The following is a 14,738-nucleotide window of genomic DNA, read 5'->3' as shown; positions in this document are numbered from 1 at the left end:
CCAAATGACATGACCTTACATTCATACAAAGTCTTCCTTTTCTTGGATACAGTCTCATAGGTGTCTCCTTATTTTATATGTACTTTTTGGTGTGGTGATTTTATATCACACTTGGTGAATTACCTAGCTTTTTGTAGCTACTCTAACCAATGATTGATCCTAGGTAGGTGATTCTAGTAAGAGTAATATTATTTATGTATTTTCTTGGTGTACACTCATCAATTACAAACCTTATTCAGTGCAATTATAATCTATTCCACATAAGGTGATGTGCTTGGTTGTATCATAACTTACTCCATTAGCTACAAGAACTACTTATTCACTTTATTTTCTTCCAAAATAGACTATCTACACAACATAATATTTGGTAATGGTGAGTTAGAAAATAATTGTATATCGTGTTTACTTCCCTAATAAGTGATAGGCCCTGTGCACCTAAAACACCCCTCTATAGTTTTTTAGATCTCCTCCATATGTTTCTTTTGTTCCTTAGTAAATTCATTCCTCTTATTGATTAACAACCTAGATGATCCTATCCTAAAAATAGTAGCATATATTTCTTACTATAACTAGTCAAATTATTATCCTGGTTGGCACATACCAACAAGATCTTCAATTTACCTTTGTTTACATTGATGAGGTCGGATTTCTAGTCCTTGATCAAATGGTATTGGTTTGATATCTTCAAGAATATTACGACCCCCAAAAGTAGGTAGGGGATTTTAAGGATGATACAAATACTTAAAGTGGTAAAGCATTGAATTCCACTTCATTAATAAAATAAAAACTTACAAGAAAATTAATGTTGCAGCATTTCATTACCTCTATTTTAACATTGTTTTACCCATTCCAAGGCATATGTGCTTGTATGATTGTAAACTTCCAATCTAATATTGTTGGCCATATCCATTGCTATGATATTAACCTATGAATAAAATTGAAAGAACACATCTATAATGTTGTTATATCCTTATTTCCCACTCTACTATAGTGAGAGAGACCCTAGTTCTACTTATCTCAATTTTTGGCGAGAATGCATCCAATTTCATTCTTTTTGTAACTAGTATAGGTCTTATAACTAACTTATGAAATGTTATACAACTAAAATTACATAGTTTTGTAACATTTCTTAATAATTTTGAAACAATTTCATAACTATGAAACAATATTTATTTCATAATTGAAGAAAGCTCATAATTGATAAGGTTGATAGTGATTTTGGAAAGACTTATAGTTGAGTAAGAAACTTGTGCATTTGTTGTTCTTGATTGGTCAAATCTATACATGACATGTATCCACCCAATTCACATGCCACAAAACCTAACTTCTATTGGTGGTAATTGTCTAGATACTTCCTCCCAATTTTATGAATGGCCTATATAATGAGACCCTATGAGGGGTCAAAGGGAAGAAGAGAAAATAGTAAGAGTACCTTGTTATATCATGCATAAATACCACTAAGCTAGGCACTCATTTACTTCATGAATGATCCTAATTTAGTTATTCAATGGAGAAAAAGGAGAAAGGAATGATAGCTACATTGTGCACAACTCAAGGCACATTTGTCTATTTTTCTACTATTATACACAATTGAAAATTTGGTTTTCATATCTACATTATTTGGGTCTATGAGATCTTTTTTTCTTGTATGATTAGCTATTCATTGTTGTTTTTCACACTTTTTTGGAGATGGAAATATATTTCCCTTATCAAGTTTAGCATGTTGGAGGTGCTTGGACAAGCTTTTCAAAAAAGATATTGAAAAGGAGAAATTTTTCCACTTACCTAAGTTAGTCTTCTATCTTCATTTAAATGTGTGGATTGTAAGGTTTGTGAATTGAACTTTTGAAGAATACCTTGATTAGTTTGGTTTCCCTTCGAGGATCTCTAAAATCACGATCCTGAATAGAATGGTGTTTCACAATTTAAGAATCAATCCCTGGTAGAAATGAATTGATGCCTCTTATGGGAAAAATATTTCCGAAGTTTTGGGCTAAAGCCATTTATTTTAAAACTATATCCTAAACATTGTTCTAGCTCTCATTTCTCCATGTATCCTCTCTCTAATTAATGCAGGTGTTCTCAAACCTCTGCAAGGAAATAAAAAGTTAGCCACCAAAAGAAAAGTTGATCAAAAGCCTAGTTAAAGGAAGTCAAACTTGGACTTTCTCCTCCTTTGCTCAGATGCTCCGGAAGGACCAAGGCCATGCCCATCCATCACCCTCATATATTTCCACCATCCATTCATAATTCCCAAGATTTTACCACTCACTTTCCTTGTTGTCCTAAAATGTTATAGGAAGATCCTGTAGTTACTATAGGAAACAAAAATACATGGAGAAGAAAATTATTTTTTTCATATCTTGAAATCCATGCATCCATTTTCAAAGAAGTTGATTTGTGTGAAGGCAAATTTAGGGCATAAAATGACATTACACTAACCTTTGGGTGGGAATACTTGGTTTGAGAGTCCCCCCATACTGGTTCGGGTGAGTGTTATAGCTCCAAATCTCACTCTTATGGTTTGTGATGCTGCACTTATGGCCTAGGGCAACCCCTCCTTCCAGACCTGGTCCAAAAATTTAAAAAACAGTGTTTTATTCCCTATACGCGACTTTGCCCTGTGTTAAACGCGTGTACACGCGGGTCTGTCATACCCAACCCGCGTGTATCTATTAAAACACTTAAAAAAATATAATTTCCTCTTTTTCGGGCGGTGATCGCGGGTTTACCTGCTGGATCACCTGTTAGTGCCCGTGGCCCAACTGTTCCCAACCAACTCCTAACTAAAAAACTACTTTGGAGAGGGTATAAAAAGACATCAAAGGGAAGGCCAAGGGGAGAGAGAAAGGAGAGCAAGATTATTATGCTGAGATTTTTCCCTTAGACCAGGTCTGAAGTCCTTGGTGCATTCTGCACTTCCCCCATTTTGCATAGGAAACCCTTGTTTCCATGTGTATTGGTGATCATTCATCCTTGACATCATCATTGAGTAAGACTTGGAAGGAGCTCTTGTTGGAGGCTGGAGGCTGGAACGAATCCGGGAGGAAGCTTGCTTGGAGCCTGCTGAAGGTGTTCAGGTGATATCTTTCCGATATCTGTACTTTATTTGCCTTTATATATAAAGAAACACGTCTTTGTTCCCGAATAATCTTTCTTTATGCTTATGAGATTCTTGTGTTGAATTCTTATGAAAGTGGTTACTTAAAGATTTTTTATAACTAACTTTATAGCATAAAGATGATTTATATATAAACTTCTATACATGTACTGTTGTGTTCTTTGATTTGTTTGTCTTGCAGGTCAAAGAAAGAAGAAGGGAACTCCAAGAAGGGTCTGCACCCTAACGGTCTTCTCGAACGTAGGACCTTAGGTATGTACCCTAAACATTAGAATTTGCTTAAAAGTAAAAAAGATGGCTGTGTGTGTGTGTTTCTTTGTATAAGCAATTTTCAGTCTGGTAGAGTCTTAGCCCAAAGGACCCTAGGGGTAATTTCCCTTCAACCAGTGAGACTTTAGCCCGCGCTCTATGGATTGATGCCAAAAGGGCTAGCAGTGTAGGGATTTGTTTGACAAACTAACTGTAAACCTGGGTTGGGATCCACTAAGCCAACAAATGGTTCCATTTCTAGAACTAGGATCTACATAAATAGATGTGTGATGTCACATCATTGGAATCCAACTAAGAATGAAATTGAGGAGTGGTTGGATAGAAAGATCCATGAATTCACAGTGCAAGAAAATAGAAATTTGTGATTGACGAAAGAACATTGGTTGGAATGATATCTATACACAGAGATACATGAAGTTTTCTTATGTTCCTTCTCGATCAAACTATATGAGTGGATCACTAAATTGGAAGATGGCCAAGGAAGATGGAGGCTTGATGGGACAATAGTGTGGACCCCGGAGTCAATGTGGAGATTGGAAGCCTTTGAAGCTAAGATCGTACGTGTTGTTGATCACTAGCTTGATCGTGTCATAGGATGATTTGTGATAGAATTCATAGTCGATACCTTGGTTAGCTACAGTGAAGCAGAGCAAAAATTCTTCAAGGGATCGTGAGGTTAGTATTTAAGATCTTTGAATACTTGGATTGAGATGTTATTGTGTGAAAAGCAGGTTATGACATTACCTTGATGATTGGACCTACGTAAAGTGGAAAATTCATAAGGGATAGAGGGATAAAATGCCTTGAACATAGCCTACTAATTGAGACTCCTCTGGGTGACGATGAGGGAGGAGCACAGGCTTCACCCCAAAGCATTGTCTAGTCAATAAGGCAAGGGTTTATGCGAATACCTCATCCATCCACACCACCACTACCTTCACCTGCACAACATACACCTTCGCCCACACTGCCACCACCTCCGCCACCGTTCAATATGTTGAATACAATGAAATTTCCCATTTCTTAGGGCTTAGGAAATGAGGACCCAAACCAGTTTTGGTTCATTGCGAAGGCCGTATAGACAGCCCAGAATATTACAGATGATTAGATGAAGAAACCAAATTCAGTTACTACTCTACAGGATCGCACACAAACATCGTACATTAAGTATTATATCGATAACCCGACAACTCTGTTAGTAGACATTTAGACTGCAATGAATAAGGAATTCAGTAGGCCCAAGTCTGAATCACAATCAGTCATTGGATTCAAGGAAACCATGATGAGGCCTAGTAAAACACCCTAGGATCTACATTAGAGATTGAAATTATAGATCCACATAGCTAACATGAATCTTATAGATGGGTAGCACCACAAATGGTTTGTAGCTTTTCTCTTGCCTCACTTAAGGGTTTCCTTATCACAGCAAAAGATTGTGACCAAGGTGGAAGCCCTAGAAATTTCGATGAGATTGCATGAGATGCCAATTCAAGATGCTTCTTTGTGAGTTTAGTAGATTCAGGTAGACTTACAGAATCTTTGCATAGAGTTTCAAAGTCTGAAGAAGGATATGGTTTCTCAGCTAGAGGTGCACGAAGAAGTTTGGTGCCTGAAATGCAAGAGCTAGGGGCATGATAAAGATCACTACCTCGTATTCGCGAGTTATGTTGTGGGAGGAGGGTCATTGCCTTTGAGGTCAAAAGCTCAAGTACGACTAAGTGCAGGGCCCACATTGTGGTGCGCTATCTGTTAGGTAGCAAGAAAAAATTTAAGAGACGATTGTGACATGTTGTAGAAATTTGTACAGGCCCATAATAGCTCTTCTACAACTTCTGTGAATCGGTAGGCCATGATGAGTGTAATTGTCATAGCTATGAGATGATGATGGAAAGAACACCTGTATATTGAATGCATATAGAATGCATATTGAATGCATATCGAATGCATATAAAAACTCAGCATGAAAAATATATCAAGGACACGAACGAGGTCGAGGAGAAGGAGGAGGACCTAGTTGAGGTTGGGGGTAGGTTATTTGTTACGATTGCAGAGTGTCAAGACACTATGCATGAGACTGTATGAGCCTGAAGTGCCTGTCTTGCCGATACTGTACTCATTTTGATCACGCAATAGAATATTTCCATGTATTAATAGCTAAGATACAGGAGAAGAGGGCATAGCCTTAGAAACCTACCTATAACCTACATATGATGAGGGTTGAACCCCGTGAAGAGGATCCTCATGTGAATATTGTGCTGCGAAGAGGAATGATGACTAGCGAAGATAAAGGAAAGAAGCCTGAAGAAAGTGAGTAGGTCCGCAAATCTCCAAAAAAGGAGGTTGGGTTTGATGTCGAGCATGCGAAGGAAATGTTCATGGAAGCAAAGAAAAGATTCGTTGAGGCCTCAACCTTAGGAAGTCAGGATAAGCTTTCGAAAGAAATGGACCCCTCCATGCTTACTACCTTTTTGGAAACTTGCATGAAGCTGCTACGCGATAGCAAGGTTGTGAAAGGATTATAGGAGTTGATAAATAAGTGTGCTAGAAAATAAAATGTTGCTCAAGGACCTCACATAGTCTGAAAAATTGGTAACCATAAGGCAAGAATAGGGTGTGAGATGAGGCTCACTACGTAGATAGGAGAGTATGAAATGGATCAAGTTATTATGGATTTGGGGTCGGATGCAAACCTATTGCCTAAACAAACATGGGAAAGAATGGGGAGACCTACACTATAGTGGTCTCCGATTCAATTGAGGATGAAAAATCAATGTAAGGTTATACCCATGGGAAGATTACATGAAGTAACAATAGATATCAAAGGTATGAGTGTGTTGGCCGATTTTGAAGTAATGTAGATTGTGGATGAAAACAATCCTTACCCTGTGCTCCTTGGGATCGATTAGGATATTAACACGAATGGGGTGATCAATTTGAAGAAGTGGATGATGTCATTTGAAATGAAATCACTCCCCGTAGTACTACCTTTGGATCTTGCAAAAGAACCGTGCTATACTAAGTTGGTCCACGATTATGAAAGCAACGATGATTTGGATCAGATCTACAAAACAACAATTCAAGATCAATATTAGGTGAATCCAATAGCTGATCGATGCGTTTCTTGGGACTACGAAAGTTCCTGTACATTTGATTCAGATAAGGAGTTGGAATACTGGCAGACTAAGTTGCATGAAGTATCTACACAATGTTGTAACATGATGAATAAATTGTTGCAATGTGTATCATCGTAGGTAAGAAGTTTGCCTCATTATGATTTTTAACTGACGTAGATAACTTTTTGGATGCATTTGAAAGGGAAGTGTCAGAGAAGCAACTCTTTCAAGCCTTGGATTTAGCGCTGCGCGCTACGCCTGAAAGATGATGGGGTACGCATAAAGACAATTTTGATGGATGGCGCGAGTATATAAAAATGATGAGATTGTTGTTTGGTCACCCAAAATTTTTGCTAACAAAGAAATATGATGGAAGGAATTATCTGTGCCATCATTTGGCAAAGTAGACTGATGTCTATGGAGAAGAGTCGCGACTAGAGTGGGTGCATTTATTCTATCATACTTTGGATGTAATACCAATGAATTGGTACTTGAAAACAGAGATCTTCCATGACACCGAAGAATGGGATGTTTTGAGAAAGGGATTATTGATGACATTCAGCTTTGAGGATGAATTTGAATGCATTGGTCAGGCATTGTAGGAGGGAAAGTCATTGATCTCCAAAATACTATAGGATCCCTTGGATTTGATTCAACTAGATTGGACCACCCAGATGCACCATGCACTGAAGTGTTACAATGTGACTACTGAAGAGGAAGACAAGGATCCAAGGAAGATTAATATCCCAGAGGTAGACGGTCACTGCTAAGTGGAGGGACCACAAGTAGAGAATATAGATATCATCATGCCACTTAACACTATACAAGTGAATACTGGCACGGAAGCGGAACCAAAGTTTGTGAAGATTAGGGACTACTGGGATGATTCCACAGTAGATAAGGTCGCTGAGTTGCTCCACGAGTCTCAAGATTTGTTCCCTATGAAGTTTTCAAACCTGAATGGAATAATAAGAGACTTGGGTGTAATTAAAATTACCTTGAAACCATATGCGAAGTGTATTAAGTAAAGGCCCTATCACCTTAATCAAAAGTATAAAGAAAATTTCCTCTTGGAACTAGATAAGATGCTTGTAGCAAGTATTATTGAACCAGTAGAGGAATTTGATTAGGTGAGCCCAATGCTAGTTCAGGAAAAGAATTAGAATGATAAAATAAGGATATGCGTCAATCTCAAGAATCTTAACAATGCTTGTGTTCAAGATCCTTTTCCGACACCATTCACGGATGAAGTACTAGAAAATGTAGGAGCACATGAAGCATATTCATTCGCTGATGGGTTCTGTGGGTACCATCAGATTAAGATTGTGCCAAAAGACAGGATTAATACAACCTTTGTGACTAAGTGGGGATGCTTTCAGTATATTGTAATGCCTTTTGGACTTAAGAATATGCCAACAATATTATCACATATAGTCATCGCGATGCTTAAAGCATTAATTCACAAGTTTTTGGAGGTGTACTTTGATGATTAGACAGTGTTTGGATTGGTAAAGCACCATGTAGCTAGTTTGTGCTTGATGTTGGGTACATATTGAAGGTATTAGATCACACTTAACTTGAAGAAATGTTTGTTTTTCATCCCTTTCAGAATATTACTGGGTCATGTGGTATGCAGACAAGGCTTAATTGTGGACCCTGCTAAGATCACAACTATAATTAATTTAGAAATACCAAGGAGCATTGAATAGTTGCATGCAATGTTTTGGTCATACTCGATACTATCAAAATTTCATTAAAAGTTGTGCTCAGATTACTGTGCCAAATGGAAAATATGCTAAAGAAGGACACTACATTATGTGGGGATGAAGAATGTTAGTGGAGTTTAGATATATTAAAGGAAAAATTGGTCACAACACTGATCCTAGCCTTCCCAGATTGGAAGAAGGAATTTCATGTGGATGTAGATGCATCATGTATTGCACTGGGAGTAGTACTTAGACAGGCCAGTGAAGGAGAGTTGGACCACCCTATAGGGTTTGCAAGTAGGGAGTTGTACAATGCTAAGAAGAATTATTCAAAAACAAAGCACGAAGGTCTAGCTATGGTGTACGCACTCCAGAAGTTCAGGCATTACCTGCTAGGCAGACAATTTAAGATGTATGCACATCATTCTGCATTAAATTACGTAGTCAACAAGCCTGTGCTGGGGGGGAAATATGTAGATAGTTGCTGCTATTTCAAGAATATGATTTTGAGGTAATTTTGAAGCCAGAGTGATTGAATGCAGGGCCATATCATCTATTATGCATTGAAACAAGAGATGATCCTACCAATTTATAGGAGGGGCTACCTGACGCATGACACTTTGCGATGCGTGCAACAGAAAATCGTTTTGCAAACATTATCCACTTCCTAACTACAGGAACAGCTCAAGAGGGATACACTAGTCAACAAAATAAGGAATTAGTGGTGCGCATGGCAGAATTTTCTATTATTGCAGGCCATTTGTATAATACGAGATCAGATGAAATACTACGACACTATGTGCCCGAGTTTGAGTGAAACAATGTCCTTGCTGAAGCTCATGGAGGAGTTGCGGGAGACCATTATGTAGGAAAAGAAACAACAAATAAATTTTTACACGTTAGGTTGTGGTGGCAAAAATTGCATAAGGATTCCAAAGCATATTGTAGGGCATGCGATGCATGTAAAAGAATTATTAGGCATCGCAGAGGGATAAGATTCCTTTGAATACACATGTATCATTATAGCCATTCGAAAAATGGGTAGTTGATTTAGTAGGATTGATTCAAACTCTAGGAAAGAATACGGGTGTGTGGTATATCTTCACCACAACCGAGTATTTGAGAAGATAGCAAAAACAACCACTACACCACATATTCAACAACAAATAATCGAATTAGTTCAACTATTTTGGTACAATTTAAGCAAAATGCATTGCAAATGTTTAAAGACTAGTATTACAAACGAATACAATGCATCCATGAAAATGTCCTGGCCTCTGACAGGCTTCTCAATTAAGTGAAAGTTCCTAGACACAATCACACACCTTACATCACTAGCCCCAATATTGGAGCATTGGAGCCAGTGTTCACTCCTCAAAGAAATGATTATAGACTCTCAAGACTATGTAGGAGGAGCCAAGGTGAAAATTTCTTTACATGTACAAATGAGGGGGTATATATAGGCAAGGGTGAAACTCACCTTTGTGACTCTTTGACTTCCCTCATGACTGTTTGACATACATGAATCTTCAACTTCATCTAGGGCTCTCTTGGACTTCCATAGTACATTACATTGATTACAACAAGTGCCCAAACTAGTGATGTGGTGAAGACGATTCATGACACAACTCGATATGACATTTCTCACATGAACATGCTGACTATGGTGTCTGTGTTGAGTTGTTATGTTGTTGGGTGATGAGTATGCTCCTGGAGTATCATATCTTCATCTCTTCATAACAAATTTTTCAAGGTATTTGATGGTATTAGTATTCGCTTGATGGTTCACGCATGTGTATGTATCTCCTTCGCTTTCTACTTGGTATGCTTTGTGTGTTTTTCCAACCACGAGCAAGCCTTCCATCATGCACTACTTCATTTTGTTCATCATCGCGTCTTGCTCCATTCATGTACCTGATTTGGCAATTACTCATGACGAGATGACATAAAATAGAGAAATATCCTAATGTTTAATGATGCATTGTTTTCTATGATCGGTCCAGGTGACCAAGAGAGAGGACAAGGTACTGAGACTACACAAAGCATAGCTCAAGTTGGGATACTAGGCTACGTGGTAGAGTAGGGAGAAACTACATAGAGTTCACTGAGAGGCTGGTTTGAGCAGTCAAGGACAACAGTAGAATCTGGAGGAGAGGGCTCAGCTGGGAGGAAGAATTGCATAGTTTTTCGTGACAAGGTACTAAGACTATGCAAAGCATAGCTCAAGTTGGGATGCTTGGCTACGTGGCAAAGTAGGGAGATACTGCAGAGAGTTCACTCAGAGGCTAATTTGATCAATCGAGGACAACAATAGAATTTGGAGGAGAGGGCTCAGCTAGGAGGAAGAATTGCATAGTTTTTCCTGGGAGGCAATGTGGGCAGCAGGAAGCACTGGCAGTGAAAACTACATAGTTTTCTGGAGGAATTCGAGATGATGTTGTGGGAGCTATAGGTAATAACTACGTAGTTTTGGAAGATAGTCAAGGAAGGACATGTCTTTGCAGTTTCCAGGATGAGTGGAGTGTTGGGCATCATGAGGACTGTCAATGAAAACTATGCAGTTTTTCGCCGGAGAGAATACTAGGTCAACAGGGGGAATGTCTGGAAAAACTATGTAATTTAATGGGATAGTGAAGTGAAAGGAAAAAGAGGCATGTCCCTAATGTCTACGTAGTTTCTACAGGAAGTGTAGGCATGAAGGTTGGAAAACTACTACGTAGTTTTGGGGATCACTGCAATCATGGGTCACAAGTCAAGTTAAATCTTCCATCAACACCACCTTCACCTTCACCCGCATAACATACACCTCCATCCACACTGCCACCACCTCTGCCACCATTCTATATGCCAAATACAATGAAATTTCTAGTTTTCAAGGGCTTTGGAAATGAGGACCTAGACTAGTCTTGGTTCATTGCGAAGGTTGTATGGACAACCCAAAATATTACAGATGATTAGATGAAGAAAGAAAAGTTAGTTACTACTCTATAGGATCACGCGCTAATGTGGTACACTAAGTACTGTATTGATAACTTGACAGCTCTGTTAGTACACATTCAGACTGTAATGAATAAGTAATTCAGTAGGCCTAAGCTTAAATCACAACCAGTCATTGGATTCAAGGAAATCATGATGAGGCCTGGCGAAATACCCTAGGATCTACATTAGAGATTGAAATGCTAGATCCAGGAAGCTAACATGAATCTTATGGATGGAAAACACCATGAATGGTTTGTAGATTCACTCTTGCCTCACCTAAGGGTTTCCTTATCACAACAAAATACTGGGACCCAGGTGGAAGCGCTCGAAATTGCGATGAGATTGGATGGGATGCTAATTAAGGATGCTTCTTTGGGAGTTTAGTAGATTCACATGGAATTGTAGAATCTTTGTGTAGAGTTTCAAAGTCTCAAGAACGATAGAATTACTTGGACAAAGGTGCGCGAAGAAGTTTGGTGCTAGAAATGCAAGAGCTAGGGGCATGATAAATATCACTTCCTTATATTCGCGAGTTATGTTGTAGGATGAGGGTCAATGCCTTTGAGGTCAGAAGCTCAAGTAGGGCCAAGTGCAGGGCCCACGCTATGGTACGCTATCTGTCAGGTAGCCGGAAAACATGTAAGAGACAATTGCCACTTGCTGTAGAAATTTGTACAGGCACTGCAACAACTCTTCTAAAACTTCTTTAAATTGGTGGGCCATGATGAGCGTAATTGTCATAGCTATGAGTTGATGATGGAAAGAACGCCTACATATTGAATGAATATAGTAACTCGGTCTTCTAATCAAGGTGTTGGGGGAGCGCGCGAAGCATATCATGGGCACAAATGAGGCTGAGGAGAAGGAGGATAACTTGGTTGAGGTCAGGGGAAGGGTATTTGTTACAATTGCAGAGTACCAAGACACTACGTGTGAGACTGTACAAGCTAGACGCACCTGTCATGCTGAAACTGTACTCATTTTTCTCACACAATAGAATATTTCCATGTAGTAATAGATAAGATATAGGAGAATAGGGTGCAACCTTAGCAACCTACCTAGAACCTACATATGATGAGGGTTGAACCCCATGAAGAGGATTCTAATGTTAACATCGTGCTGTGAAGCGGAATGACGACTGGCAAAGATAAAGGAAAGAAGCCTGAAGAAAGTGAGTAGGTACACAAATCTCTAGAAAAGTAGGTTGGGTTTGATTTGGAGTGCAAGAAGGAAACATTCATGGAAGCAAAGAAAATATTTGTTGAGGCCTCAACATCAGGAAATCAGGATAAGTTTTTTGAAGAACTGGACCGCTCCAAGCTTACTACCTTTTTGGAAACTTGCATGAAGCTACTGCATGATAGCAAGGTTGTGAAAGGGTTACAGGAGTTGATCAATAAGTGTGACAGAAAATAAGATACTCCTCAAGGACCTTGCATAGTCAAAAAAATTGGTAAGCATAAGTCAAGAATAGTGTGTGAGATGAGGCTCAATGTGTAGATAGGAGAGTATGAAATGGATCAAGTTCTTATGGATTTGGGGTCAGATGCGAACATATTTCCTAAACAAATGTGTGAAAGAATGGGGAGACCTACAGTCCAGTGGTTTCCGATTCAATTGAGGATGACAAATGAACATAATATTATACCCATGGGAAGATTACAGGGAGTAACAGCAGATATCGAAGGTGTGAGCGTGTTGGTCACTTTTGAAATAATAGAGATTGTGGATGAAAACAATCCCTACCCTGCACTCCTTGGGATCGATTGGGTTACTGACATGAATGGGGTGATCAATTTAAAGAAGCAGATGATGTCATTTAAAATGAAATCGCTCCATGTAGTAGTACCTTTGGAACTTGCAAAAGGACCATGGTATATTGGTTTGGTCTGTGATTATGAAAGCGATGATGATTTGGATCAAATCTACAAAATAACAACACGAGGTCAAGATTGGGTGAATCGAACAACTGATGGATGTATTTCCTGGGACTACGAAAGTTCCTATATATTTGATTCATATGAAGAGTTGGAACACTGGGAGAATAGGTTGCACAAAGTATCTACACTTCATTGTAACACGATGAATAAATTGTTGCAATGTGTGTCGTTGGATGTAAGAAGTTTGCCTTATTATGATGGTTTAATTGATGTGGATAAATTTTTGGATGCATTTAAAAGGGAAGTGCCAGAGAAGAAGCACTTTCAAGCCTTGGATTTGGCGCTACAAACTATGCCCACAATATGGATGGGTATGCATAAAGACAATTTTGATGAATGGCGCCAACATAGAAAAATGATGAAATTGCAGTTTGGTTGCCCAAAATTTCGGCTAACAAAGAAATAAGATGGAAGGAATGATCCACGAGCGCATTCGGAAAAGTGGACCAATTTCTATGGAGTGGAGCCACAACTGGAGTGGGTGTATTTATTCTATCATACATTGGATATGATATCAATGAATTGGTACTTGGAAATAGAGCTCTACCACGACACTGAAGAATGGGACATTTTGAGACATGGATTCGTGATGACATTTACCTTTGAGGACGGATTTGAATGCATTGATGAGGCATTGCAGGAGGGAAAGAGAGTGATATTAAGAATACCATAGGATCCCTTCGATTTGATTCAACCAGATTGGACCACCCATCTGCGCCATGCACTGGAGTGCTACAATGTGAGTACTAAATAGGAAGACAAGGATCTAAGAAACATTAATATCCCAGAGGCAGAAGGTGACCACAAAGTGGAGGGACCACAAATAGAGAATCCATATATCATCACGCCACTTAACACTATACAAGTGAATATTGGAACGAAAGCAAAACTAAAGTTTGCGAAGATTGGGGACTACTAGGATGGTGCCATAGTAGATAAGGTCACTGAGTTTCTCTACGAGTATCACGATTTGTTCCCTACAAAGTTTTCAGACCTAAATGGAATAATAAGAGACTTGGGTGTAATGAAAATTACCTTGAAGCCAGACGTGAAGCTTATTAAGCAAAGACCCTATTGCCTTAATCAAAAGTGTAAAGAAAAGGTCCTCTTGGAGCTGGATAAGATGCTTGTATCAGGTATTATTAAACCAGTAGAGGAATCTAATTGGGTGAGCCAAATGTTAGTTTAGGAAAAGAAGGATAAGGATGAAATAAGGATATGGGTCGATCTCATGAAGCTTAAAGATTCTTAAGTTTATGATCCTTTTCTGATAGCATTCATGGATGAAGTACTGGAAAATGTAGGAGGACAAGAAGCATATTCATTCACTGATGTGTTCTCTGGGTACCATTAGATTAAGATTGCACCAGAAGACATCAGTAAGACAACCTTCACAACCAAGTGGGGATGTTTGTAGTATATTGTAATGCCTTTTGGACTTAAGAATGCACTGGCAATCTTCTCACACTTAATCATCGTGACATTTAAAAGAGTTCATTCACAAGTTTTTGGAGGTGTACTTTGATGATTGGGCGGTGCTTGGACTAGAAAAGTGCCATGTAGCTAGTTTGTGCTTGATCCATTTTATCTTCTGTTTATAGATGCATCG

Source organism: Pinus tabuliformis, chromosome 1_1, assembly GCF_031772625.1.
Source record: "Pinus tabuliformis cultivar Carrire ecotype Pingquan chromosome 1_1, CPIR1, whole genome shotgun sequence".
Classification (NCBI taxonomy): Eukaryota; Viridiplantae; Streptophyta; class Pinopsida; order Pinales; family Pinaceae; genus Pinus; species Pinus tabuliformis.
This window is presented reverse-complemented; position numbering follows the sequence as displayed.